Raw genomic sequence first — 12416 nt, 5'->3', positions numbered from 1 at the left:
CGAATTCACCAATCGGGACCTTCACACATGCTGTTCCTTCTGCTTGGAATGTCTTTCCTCTTCACTTAAGAAAAAAAGTACGTGTGTATGCATGTGTATCATTTTTATGAAAGAAATAAAATCACGCAATTTAAGAGTCAAATGGTACTATAGGATTGTGGGAAGCTGGAGGAGTAGAAATCACATTCCAGTATAAATCCTTATTTCATGCACACATCTCGCCCACTGCCTCTGGGCCTGGCATCTTGAATATGGGGCCCCTTAACTTTTCCATGGAATAAAAATCCTCTGGAATCCTGGCAGGGTGAGAGAGGGTCAGTTGCCTGTATAGGTGAGATAGAGGAGAGAATCTGGATGTCTAAGAGTGCTTTATATTGACTCTCAAAGCATTCTTCTAATTCTTTCCTCAGCCTCCACCTATGCCTGCCACACTCAGGCGCCTTCAATTACTGAGACTTTTCTGGGGAAGTTGAGTGCTGTGACTGGGCTCTTTTTACACTGACATCGCGTTGGCAAGCACTTGGCATTCGGCATTCTTATTTTTTCAAGGCCTCCTTCCACTTTTTATCTTTCACTCACTCTCTTTGTCCTCCTGAGTTTCTTTTTTATTAATTCTTTTTATATTCAATTTTAGTAGAGTTTGCAGAAGGGCTAAGGATGAGAGAATATCTTCTATCTTCCATGTTTAACTGGAGTGCCTCTTCTCTTATTTTTAAATCTTTATCCTTTAGATATCAGCTTTGAAGTCAGAAGTAGACTTCCTTGACCAAATGTCTAAGTAGATCCTCCTGGGATTATCTATGAAAGCACCCTGTTCACTTCCTTCATACCATTTAATACGATTTAGAGCTGTATGCTTATTTATTGACTTCTTAATTTTAAATACAGATCGTTATTGCTTTGTTTAAATCCTGTTTGCTCTCACTATAATGCAAGCTCAGGAAGGCAGGAACCGTGTCTATTATCTCCAACTAGTTTACATTGAGTGCTTAGTACAGTGTCTCACCATAGGAGATGCTCGAGAATTCTTATTGATGAATGTGCACAAACATGAGGATAAAATCTTAAACTCCACTAACAGAGCACACACCACCAAGGTGAGAGCAGGCTAGAAAGACAAAGATGTAGCAAATGGCGTAAGAGCATGGACTGCAGAAGCAGACTTTCTGTGTTCAAATCCTAGAATGACCACCCATTTAGCTGTACAAACTTGTGGATAAATTGCATGGAAATGGAAATAATAATAGTACTCCCACTTCGTGATACTATTATAAAGACTAAAATGAGTCAACATAGCTAGAGCTCTTAAAATAATGGCTAGCACATAGGCCGTGCAATGTTAGTGTTCGTTGTTATGTATCAGAGTACTTGGCTTGGGAAGGCCTTGACGTGAGGATCAAAATTTTGTTCTGAAAATTTAAGACTAACTTTCCATGGAATACAAACAAGTTGGCATTGTATGTCTGGAATGTTTAATTTAATTCAAATTCTGGGTTTTACTTCTTAGATTCTCACTATGTTCCCCCTATGTCTGGTAATTTATAAATCCGGGCCCCTTGGGTAGCCCCAAGCAGAAGACTCCTCCTTGGTGTCAGGTATGGTGGAGAGGATGGGGTGAAAAATTATAAGCAGGAGGTAACTCGCTAGGCTTAAAACAAGAGAAGGCTTGGCAGGAGTGGGGTGTGAAGGTGAAGAAAGGGGATTTGGGCACCAGACAAGCTTCAGCTGAGATGCCAGCTCTACCACTACCAGCTGATGAATTCTGAGCAATTTGCTAGACTTCTTGGTGCTTGGGTTTCCTTGGCTATCACAAATACAACAGAAGATTATGTACACAGGAACTTAGGCCAGTACCTAGTGCAGAGGAAAATGCTCTAGTATTTTAATTATCACCATTATTATTAGGGTTAGGCAGGAGACCTGTTTTCTCATCTCACCTTTGAATCTGGCTGGCAATGTGGCCTTAGAGGATTCACTTTCCAAGTCTATGTCCAAGAGCCTCATCTATGAAACCAAGTCACTGTTCATATTTCTTTGCGGCTTGTGAGATAGAATTCTGACAGCGGCTATCTCTAAAGACACCTCTATCCCCACCCACTACATGTACACACACATCTCTGAGATCTGAGGCCTTTTCCAACTTTTGCCAGAACAGTATTTCCCAATTTTGGTCTGTTGCTGTACAAAACTAACCTGCATTATAACAGCGAGAAGGGTCAGTAGAAGCAGCCTCCAAGATGTCCCCTGGATCCCCATCCCTGGTATTCACAACCTTGCACAGTGAATAGAGTCAAAAGATGGAACCAACAGCATTTTTCAAAAATGACAGAGTGTAACTTCTGAGACTCAGTCATGAAAGACATTGGGGCTTTCCCCTTCCTTCTTGGATCGCTCGTTCTGGAGAAAGCCAGCTGCCACGTCATAAGGACACTCAAGCAGTCCTATGGACCGGTCTGTGTGGTAAATATCTGAGACCTCCTGTCAAACAATCAGCATTAACTTGCCAGGCATGAGAGTAAACCACTTTGCATCCTCCAGCCCTGGTTAAACCTTCAAGTGACTAGGACCAGCCAACATCATGACTGCAACTTCAAGGGAGACTGTGAGCCAGAACCACCCAGCTAACTGCTCCCAAGTACCTAACTTTCAGAAACTGCGTGTGATAATAAAAGTTTGTTATTGTTTCAAGTCTCTAGGTTTTGGAGTAACTTGTTAGGCAGCTGTAGATAACAAGTACAGGTTTTCCTGGGAACATGTTATGTATAGTTGAGTCAGGTTACAAGTATAGACTCACCAGCTCTTCTTGCCACTGGCTGAAACCCTATGAACCTTTCCAAAATCTCACTGATTTCTCTTCCTCTTTAAGTAGCAGGCCTGTTTCCCAGACCTTACCACTTTGGCTTAAGTTTTGTTGTTACTCTGAACTGGGGTGGATTTTCTTTCTTTCTCGTTTCTTTCTTTCTTTCTTTTTTTCTTTTCTTTCTTTCTTTTTCATATTGAGACATTATCCTGAAGTTTCTTGAATACCTCGTCCTACTTTAGGGTCTGACAAATTTCAAAGTCCTTCAGTTGCATAGTTATCTTTCGAGTTCCTGAGAGGAATTCGCATAATGTGTTCACACATTAGTCCTATGGATAATAAAATTTGTGAAATAACAATAGTTAACTACAATTGTTAAATACTACTGTCTCTTTCTAGTAAAATTTCCGCTCTGTCATACTTCCCCTCGTGGTCAGAGGAGTTAGAATGGCCATGGGCATTTTTGGCATCTAGCTAAGGGAAAGTTGAGTTTAATTTGGATTTAGTGAGATATGTTTTTGTGATTCACAGGCACTTCTGTGTATAGTTAAGCAATATCTGGCCTCCCCAGAGTGGCTGCCAGCAATACTCCTGGAAGTACTGCTGTGCTGACACAAAGGAGTATGACCAGAAGTCATATCATGACAAGAATATACCTTATACCATGTCATATAAGCACCAGAAGCATCTGAGCTGCAGAAGAGAAACAAGTTTTGAAATATACAGAGCCAGAAGCTAGACTGTGAAAAGTGTAAGATTGTAAGCCAAAGGTTGTCTAGGTCGACAACTAGTCAGAAATACCAAAAATAAAAAACATTTCATTATTCACAATAGAATAAAGACTGGATTATTTTTCTGTTCACGCTATAGAAAATTATATTATGAATTCATTTTCATATGAAAAAAATGAATGACCATAAGAAGTGCAGCCAAAAAAAAAAAAATACAAGAAAACAAGTACAGAAGTGTGTCGATTAATACAACTATTATATATTTCTGTTTTTTGTGAAGTCTGAAGCATTTGCCAGCTTCTTAAAATTGGTAATGTATCATCATTTTGCTTTCTAAATAGAAAATCACTCTCATATTTGATTTTGTATTTACAGTTTTGTGTGTGTGTGTGAGTTTTAAGAGACTCCTCAAAATTGGATTTGCTTTAGATGCCACAAAACCTGGCTCTGCTCCGGCTCCTCACCACTTAGTTCCAGATTCAGGCAGAAAGAGTTCCTTCCATCCTGCACCCCTGCCTCCTGAGTGGGCTTTGATCTGACCTGCTCTCCACTCTTTACTCTCCAGTTCTCAGTAGCTCACCTGAGGACCCTCTGGCTCCTCTTCCTCTTGGTTCAGAAACCTTCATTTTCTGAGTTCATGCTCATATCTCCATTAGTAAGTATTGAATTCTCTCTCTTTGAAGCTCAGTTTCCTTTTGAAGCCCTCATGTTCTTTTTCTTTGACAGGAGCCCATGGCAGACTCAAGCCCCCGCTCCCCGCCCTTCCCCCCACCAACAAGGAATACTCTTCCGGGTTTTTGTTGCTTCCACCTGCCTATGGCCACTGGTACCCTGTCTGCTCCATGAGAGTGGAAAACACGCCTGAAACACTCACTTGTGCTTAGCACAAGTGCAGACACAGTAAAGGTTTGTTGAAGAAATAAATAGGCACATAAAGTATATATCTTTTGGCATAAAAATGAACCTTTGCTTATGTGATCAATCTTCACTTACAGTTCAAAAGCTCCTAGCTCCAACTAGGCAATTTACCCTAAAATCCATGAGCTTTGGGGAAAAGAATATATATATATATATATATATATATATATATCTTTCTAACTTAATATAATTTTTTTACCATAAGGATGTCCTCTTTGTTTTTCCATTATTGAGCCTTCATTACTAAGTTTGCTTCTCCTTCCCCTTTTCTACTCTTTTCCCCCAGCCCCTCACTCTCACCTAACACGTACACACGCATGCATGCACACACACGTTTATACTTACTTATATTAACTGGAGGAATGGATTGTGAATCGGTGAGGCTCATGATTAGAGTCGTTTTATTTAACACTTAAATTTGTTGCCCAAGTTTCTCTGGAGAGGGAAAAGAGAGAGGAAAGCCTGTGGTCAGGGACAAGCAGTGCCCTCGTGAAGGTAGGAGAGGTCCTCTTCCAGCTGAATGTCTACAGAAGATGAGAGACACTGCTCTTAAAACGGGCCTCGGGAGAGAAGATGAATGTCTAGGAATAAATCCACGTTAGTTTCTCATAGGTCAACAGGAAGGATGCCTTATTTTCCCAGCATTACATACATTACATCTTCACTGAGATAAGTGACCTCTTGTTTTATTTCCTTGCAAACTAGATTATAACCTTCTAAAATGAAACACCTCACCCTATGATATTTTCACAGAATGGAGTGGACAGCTGTTGCATTTGCCTGTCCAGTATCCATTACCTGTTACTCTGATAACAGCCCATTGGGTTTATGATGGTGGAGCTCACTCCATGTCTGGATCTAGGAGCAGGCCCAGGACTCGAACTGCATAAGACATTGCTACCCCAGAAATTAAAACTTGAATAAAGTGTCAAAAAGTGAAAATTGTTGCAATTCTTATATCTCAACCTCAGTGGCTTAAAGAAAGTGTCCATTTATTCCTTGGTCCAGACCCTTGAAGCTTTTCCTCTACTAAGACTTGGTTTTTAAAAAATTCACTTCTCATTTATAAGCTACTCCTAAACCTTTCAATGATTTCTCTTTATCCTTTCTTTTTTTTTTTTTCTAAATGTTTCAGTATGAGTTTCTATAGCTTGCAATCAAAGAACCTAGTAGATACAGATAGATGAAGTGCATCTGAGATGTCAGGAAGTCCAAAATCTGGGGCCAGACTCAGTTATAATTGTGCAGCAGCAAAAACTTGTTTCTTAGAACCACCATTTCTTTGTCATTTCCTCCTTGCTGTGAGCCAAAGATTCTTATTCCACACCACCACCTCCACAACACTCAGTGCCACGGTATCCTCTCCAATTTCTTCCTAGCAACAACTCGCCTCTGAAAAGGCACCGACATCAGTTATCATTTAGTCAATACTTTTTGTGCACCTACTATATGTCAGGTGCTTGCGATACATCAGTAAAATCTCTACCGCAGTGTACAACATTCTAGTGGTGGAAAAGAGACAATAATCAAGTAAATAAACAAATTAATAACATAATTGGGCAAAGCAATAAGTATTATGAAGAGTGACATGATGGAGAATGCCTGGGTACTCTAGGAGGACCTCCCTGAAGAGCAGACACTTGAGCTGAGATGAGGATCATTTGTGGAAACCAGCCACATCAAAATAGGGGGAGACTATAGTAAGAAGTTTGTGTTTTATCTTCATTGCCATGTAAAGCAGTAGAGGAGGATGATATTATCTGATTTTTGTTTTTAAAAGATAACTGACTATAATACGGGTAATCTATTGTAGATCAGGGGAACCAGGTGGAAGGCCATAACATAGTCATTGCAAGAGATAATGGACTTGGGCAAGAGTAGAGATGGAGAAAAGTGAGAGGATGCAAGACATATTTTGGATGTGGCCCTGAAGATGCTGGGGAAAATGAGTGATGGTGTGTGCCATGTGCTGATATGAGGACACCTGAGGCGGTGGAGGTGTGATGGGGAAGGCAGAAACCAAGAGTTCTATTTCGGTCATGTTAAGATATCTAAGTGGAACTGTCTGGGGTCCAGTGGAGGAATCAGGGCTGACGTAAAGTTGGGAGTCACTAAGATATGGATGGCATTTAAGGTCATGGGACTGGATAAGAGAAGAGAAGGGCATGGTCATGGTCCAAACCCTGGGACAGTTGACTGTTACAAAATGTAGCCATCATAAATAATTTAATTAATAACTTTCAAGGTTCTTATTCAAGACCTTAATCCAGATCTTTGACCATAATGAATTTACAGTCTAACATAATGTTTTCAGGCATATATCATTATTAAATTTATAATGGCAGGATATTCCTCAGAAGAACTCTTCTGGCTGAATCTAAATATGAAAGTGAAAATGGATTAGCTGTTGCTGGGTGGAGGTGGGGGCTAGTCCACCTCCCCAACGGTCATATTCAAAATGGCCTCAGAGGACCCACTATGGGACTCTATGGCTACACGGGAAGAAAATAAATTCTTCACCCCTTTTGAGTATCTGGTCAAATGTCATCTCTTCAATAAGATTTACCCTTAACCACACTATAGAAGAATTGCAGACTCTCCCCACCCCTACCCTTAGTCCTCCTAATACTTTCAGCCCACTCTTTGTTTAAAGCACATATCAAATACTAACATATTATATTCTTTACTTATTATTTTTATTTTATTTTAAATGGTTTGTCTCTCCATGCTAGAACATAAGCTCTACAAGGGCAGCATTTTTTTTTTGTATACTGATAAATCTTTCACAGTTATAAATAGTGTGTAGCACATGGAAGCACCCAACAAATATTTCTTGAATAAATGAAAGAGCTAATGTTACAAAAGAAGAGGTTTCTAAGTGAACACAGTATTTTTTTAATTCCTCAAAATTTTCTGAATATCTAAATAATTTACTCTGTGCCAGATAATACAGGAAGAATAAAGGCATGTAGAACATTACATTTTAAATGAGGCTTGTCTTATTCTAGGTGTCTTGGAGAACTCAGCAGTATAATTTCTGATTGTAGAGATGAGTAATATTTCCCTTTTTATCTTAAATTATTATATTGATAGGTTTGAATAATGGTCTTGATTTTCCACTCCCACCTTATAATAACATTTTGATTCCATACCCCTTACCATATAACTTTGTGGTGCCTCTTAGTAGAGCAGGTAGAGCATTTGTCTCTGACTTTGGAATTTGCCATGTGACTTGCTTTGGCCAGTGGAAAGTTAGTAGATATGTTTCAAGCAGAGGTTTTCAATGTGCTCGTGTGGTCTTACTTTTCCTAGTTTTTTGCCATCTGCCGTGAGACGAGCGAGTCCCAATCCGCTGCAGGTCCCAGAACGAGAGATAGGTAGAGCAAACCTGAACTCAGCCCATAGCCTGGAACTGAACCTTCTCGCAAGTCACAGACCTGAGAGCAAAATCTTGATGTTTGATGCTGTGAGTCACTGAGATTTGGGGGTCGTTTGTTATCCAGCAGTAGCATATTAAAAGATCTGACAAATATAGTCACAAATAAACATAATAATAAATAAACACAAAAACTTAATAATAGTGGCTCTCCTTAATGTAATTTAAATGAAAAAAAGTTCTACTTTCCACTAAAATCAAAAAGAGAAGGCATTTCATGGTTTTTCTAAAACTTCCTTGAAGGTGACTAACTAAAACACAAAAAGGAAGGCATATATCCGAATGGAGACGTGATACAAGGCGCTGTTCTAATGAAGGCAAAATGACCTTGCAGTAAAGAGTACAAGAGTGGGAGAAGAGAGGTGAGTCCTAACCAGACTATGCCCGCTCCTCCCCTGAGTGAGCCATAGGATCCCTGGATGTTCCTGCACCCAGAATATGAGGACATGGAAGTAGAAGGTTGCTAAGGTAGAAGCAGAAGAAAAGTTATTACATAGCAATAGAAATAAAGTGTTCTACTAAGGGACGGAAATAATTAAGAATTTTTTAAAGAATAATTTTTAAAATAAAACTCCATGTAATGGAATTATCCTGCTATTATAAATAGATTTTCAAAAGCAAATGGAAAGAAAATGAGCAGCCCCAAACCGAACCACATCTAAAGGATAAAACTCTTGTAGGTAAAACAGGTTATTCTACAGAAAGACTTGTGGACATTTTCTTTGATAAGAAAATAGGTGGAGAAGCAGAGGATCGTTTTTGTTTATAAGAGTAAGCTTAAAAAAATAACAAGAACGTAAACATGTTGAATGTTGTTCTTGTCTAACTTTGATATACCAAATGCGTGGGTCAAGTATCCTATTTACTGCCTTTGCAGATCTGATGGACCAGGCTTGCCAAGCTTCACTCCACGTAGTGTCCAACACCCTGTGGGCAGAGGCAGAGCTATAGAAAGAATTGTCCTCTGACATGCAAACTTTATGGGAGGAATTCCTTTGCAGTTGTCTTTTTTCTTTTCTCATCTCCTCTTCAAGAAAGATTATCTGTCTCAGTAAAATGTCTTATCTTTTCCTGATCACCTTTTGCAATCTGCTACAGCAATCTGCTTTGTTCCATCGGGGAGCCCTGTCATCTCTCAAGGCAGGGATAATCATCAATGGCATCTCACTTCAACAAATTAGCCGCAGTGTTTATACTGCAAGTCCTGGGGGCTGAGCTTTCTTGCTTCTCAAAAATTCCCAGGATTCTAATGTTTTTCCAAGCAGGAGGGTTTTGATCCGAAGTATTTTCCTCCTTTAGTTTAGCGTGCACGTGATCTTAGTAAATGCTTTAAGCTGAACTCTTGGAAATATTCGTGTGCACGCGGGCATGCACGCGCGCACACACACACACATACACACACACACACACACACACACACACACACACTCACACACAGAGACTCATCCATTGATGCAAATAAAGTAGCCAGTATGGTGCAAGGGAAAGAAACAGATCTGAAAGTTTGGAGACCCAGAGACTTGTATTCTAGTTCTGGTTAAGGTAAGCCAATCATCGATTGTGTGACAGGCAAATCGCTTCACCCAGAGATTCCCTCTCTTTCCTCTACTGTAAAATGAAGAATGAAGGGGTTGAGTCTGATTACTCCTAATAGCTTCCCCAGCTCTAACATTCTCTAACTTTAGACTTCTAATTGGTAGCTAGATAAGGATGATTTTTCTTAAGGCAATGCAGTAGGAAACGAGCATGAATCAGTTCAATGATCAGCTTTCACCTCAAGCAAGAGGTAACACATGATGGGAGCAGACTGAAAGAGAGTCCTGAGAGACTCACAAATCCTTGCCTCAATTCCCACACAATGTTACTAATACAGCTACAAAATGGTGCTATTAAAGCTGTTTCTGCCGAAGTCACTGCTGGGTCTTATTGTACTTGTCCGCATGCAGAACCCAAAGGATGTAGTCTCGGCATTTGAAGAGCTCATATTATAGGGCCAAGGCTAAAAGAACAACACAGAAAAACAGCACAATCAGGGGTGACCTAAATAACTTCCTGAGGTTCCTTTTAGGCCCATGAGTCAATGTATAGGAAGAAGGAGCTTATTAATCAAAAAATGCTGATCTGCTCAATGTCTAATTATACCTGTCACTTTTGTAGCCCACACCCCAGCCTGACATGGTTTCTCTCTCTGAAGTCACATAGCTGTATTTGCAGACCAGTTTTTAGTTGATCTGTGTATTTTCTGTGTGACACATCTCTTCCACGTGACAGTTCAATTGTCCAGAGAAACACTAAAACCTCTTCATAGAACAGCCCAGCAACCCAGACCACACAAAACCTTTCTCTCTTCCTCTCTTCCTGTGGCTCCGGTAAATTCTCAGCCATCTCTCAAGGCCAAGCCCAAATCCTTCCTCCTCCAAGAAGCCTTTCTTGATCCCCTCCCCTTCAGGCTTAATCCCTCCATTTCTTATACTCCCCAAGCATTTTGTACCTTTATTATTTTAGCACTTACTTACCTGAGTCTGTCTTTATTAAGGTTATTTTATAAGTATGTCTTTCCTATGACATCTTGAGCTTCTAGAGGGCAGAAATAATCTTATTTTTCTTTCTATTATCTGCAGCATCCAGTAAAATGCTTTGCAAGTAGGAGGCACTTAAAATTGTTCCATCATGTGTGAAGGTAGAAAATGAATGAAGCAGGAAGCATATCATATCTGTTCTTTTATTTTCAATAGCAAAATGCATTTCATGTAGTGAATTCTTAAAATTGTTGAATCACTTATACATATTAAATAATGCAATACTAAGGTAGAAAACCAATTAGCCTTGTAATTTGTTCATATTACACATTAAAATAAATTCAGTCTATTTAATCAATGTCAAGAATGAAATTTGCCAGTAATATTCATTTAGAAGTAAATGCTCCTTTCATTCACCCAATGAATTTATTTATAACGAGTCTCTACACACTTTAATTTGGAAGGAATGTATACTTTTAATGAAACACTCAGAGTATTTAATTAATCATTTACAACAGCCGTAAAAGACATGAAAAACCATCTTTCCATTTAAATGACTATTTCCTAGTATAACAAACTTTTCCACTCCTACTCAAGGCAAGCTACAGTAATTCTTGTTACAGTATTTTACATTTGTCAATTTTACCATCTCCTCATTCTTTTTCTCCTTTTTCCCTGGCTCAATGAATTAAACTAAATCAAAGGCTGTTAAAGTGAACTCAGCCTATCTCAGCCTCTCTCTGCTCCTCCCTCCACTTCGCCTGATGTCATTACAACCTTCACATGTACTTCTTAAAATTCTGAAAATTACTCTCTTAAGTTTGAGCTTTATAGACTTGTAGAAAATTGCAATAGCTTGACTGATTGCTATTTTTCATGCCATTTTTCTATACTGAGTTCTGTACGATCCACTAAAATCTGTCTTTGGATAACCTGTGTTCTTTGGGCAAAGTTAAGGAAGAAAATGTACTCGTTGTCTACGACAATTATGCTTTGTCCCTACCCACAACAGTGCTATGATAAAATAATGAAATTAATTTGATATAACCTAATGCTTAGTTAGTATAGAACAGTTCTATTGGAAGAGGGCTTCATTTTGTTTTAAATAAAAACAGAGAAATGTTCTTCAAATTTCTGACAATGATGATTTCTTTTATAAATAGTTGTTCACCATTTATTCAGCACCTGTCATGAAAATGGTGCTGTTCTAAAAGGCTTTATAATCTTGTTGGGGAGAGAGATTATCATCAATTTTTTCAATACAGTGCAGTCAGTGCTATCATAAAATTACTTATTGCTAGAGTTTCCCATAGGAAAAGAGACAAAATTAAAATAATCTGTGGAATGTGAGCAGGGAACTCTGCCGTTTTTATGGAGAACAAACACAAAGATAAATCAGACCTTAAAGGTTGAGAGTACAGTAGGAGAATTAGGGTTTGAGCTTACATAGCAATGACATAGCATGACTGTATCTTTCTTCCGATACTTAACAGGTTCTATACTCCCCAGGTTGCTTTCAGATGGAGAGATGAGAGCAGCCTTCAAGGAGGAGGTAGCTTTGAGGCTAGTCTTGAAAGGCAAGTAGAATTTAAATGCATAAGGATAGGAAAGGAAAGAGAGAAAGCGGGAATGAGTCTTTGATGAGATTAGGACAGCACATGACATTGTTCTGCTCTTTACCTTTCCAAGCAGACACTAGATACCATTTTTGCTTTTAAAAATGTTGCTGTGCCACCAAATATGCATGACCTCACCAGCCTTTGGTCTCTCCCTTTTTGACTTTCTCATCTGCTACTAATTGTGAAAAAAACTTTCATTGGAGATAAAGCTTTATTGTAGTCCTCTTTAATAGCAAGAGTATAAATGGGAAATGGCACCACCTGAGTGATTTTCTCATTTTCTCCCATAAACTTCCATCTCACATTGTTTATCATAATTAAACAGCAAATGCACCAGGCAGGAACTCTGTTTGACAAAAGAATCCTTATGTTCTTGGCCTTTTCTCTTTAAAA

This window comes from Pteropus medius, unplaced genomic scaffold (assembly GCF_902729225.1).
Source record: "Pteropus medius unplaced genomic scaffold, Ma_sr-lr_union100, whole genome shotgun sequence".
NCBI lineage: Eukaryota > Metazoa > Chordata > Mammalia > Chiroptera > Pteropodidae > Pteropus > Pteropus medius.
The sequence above is the reverse complement of the archived record's forward strand: the minus strand, read 5'-3'. Positions refer to the sequence as shown.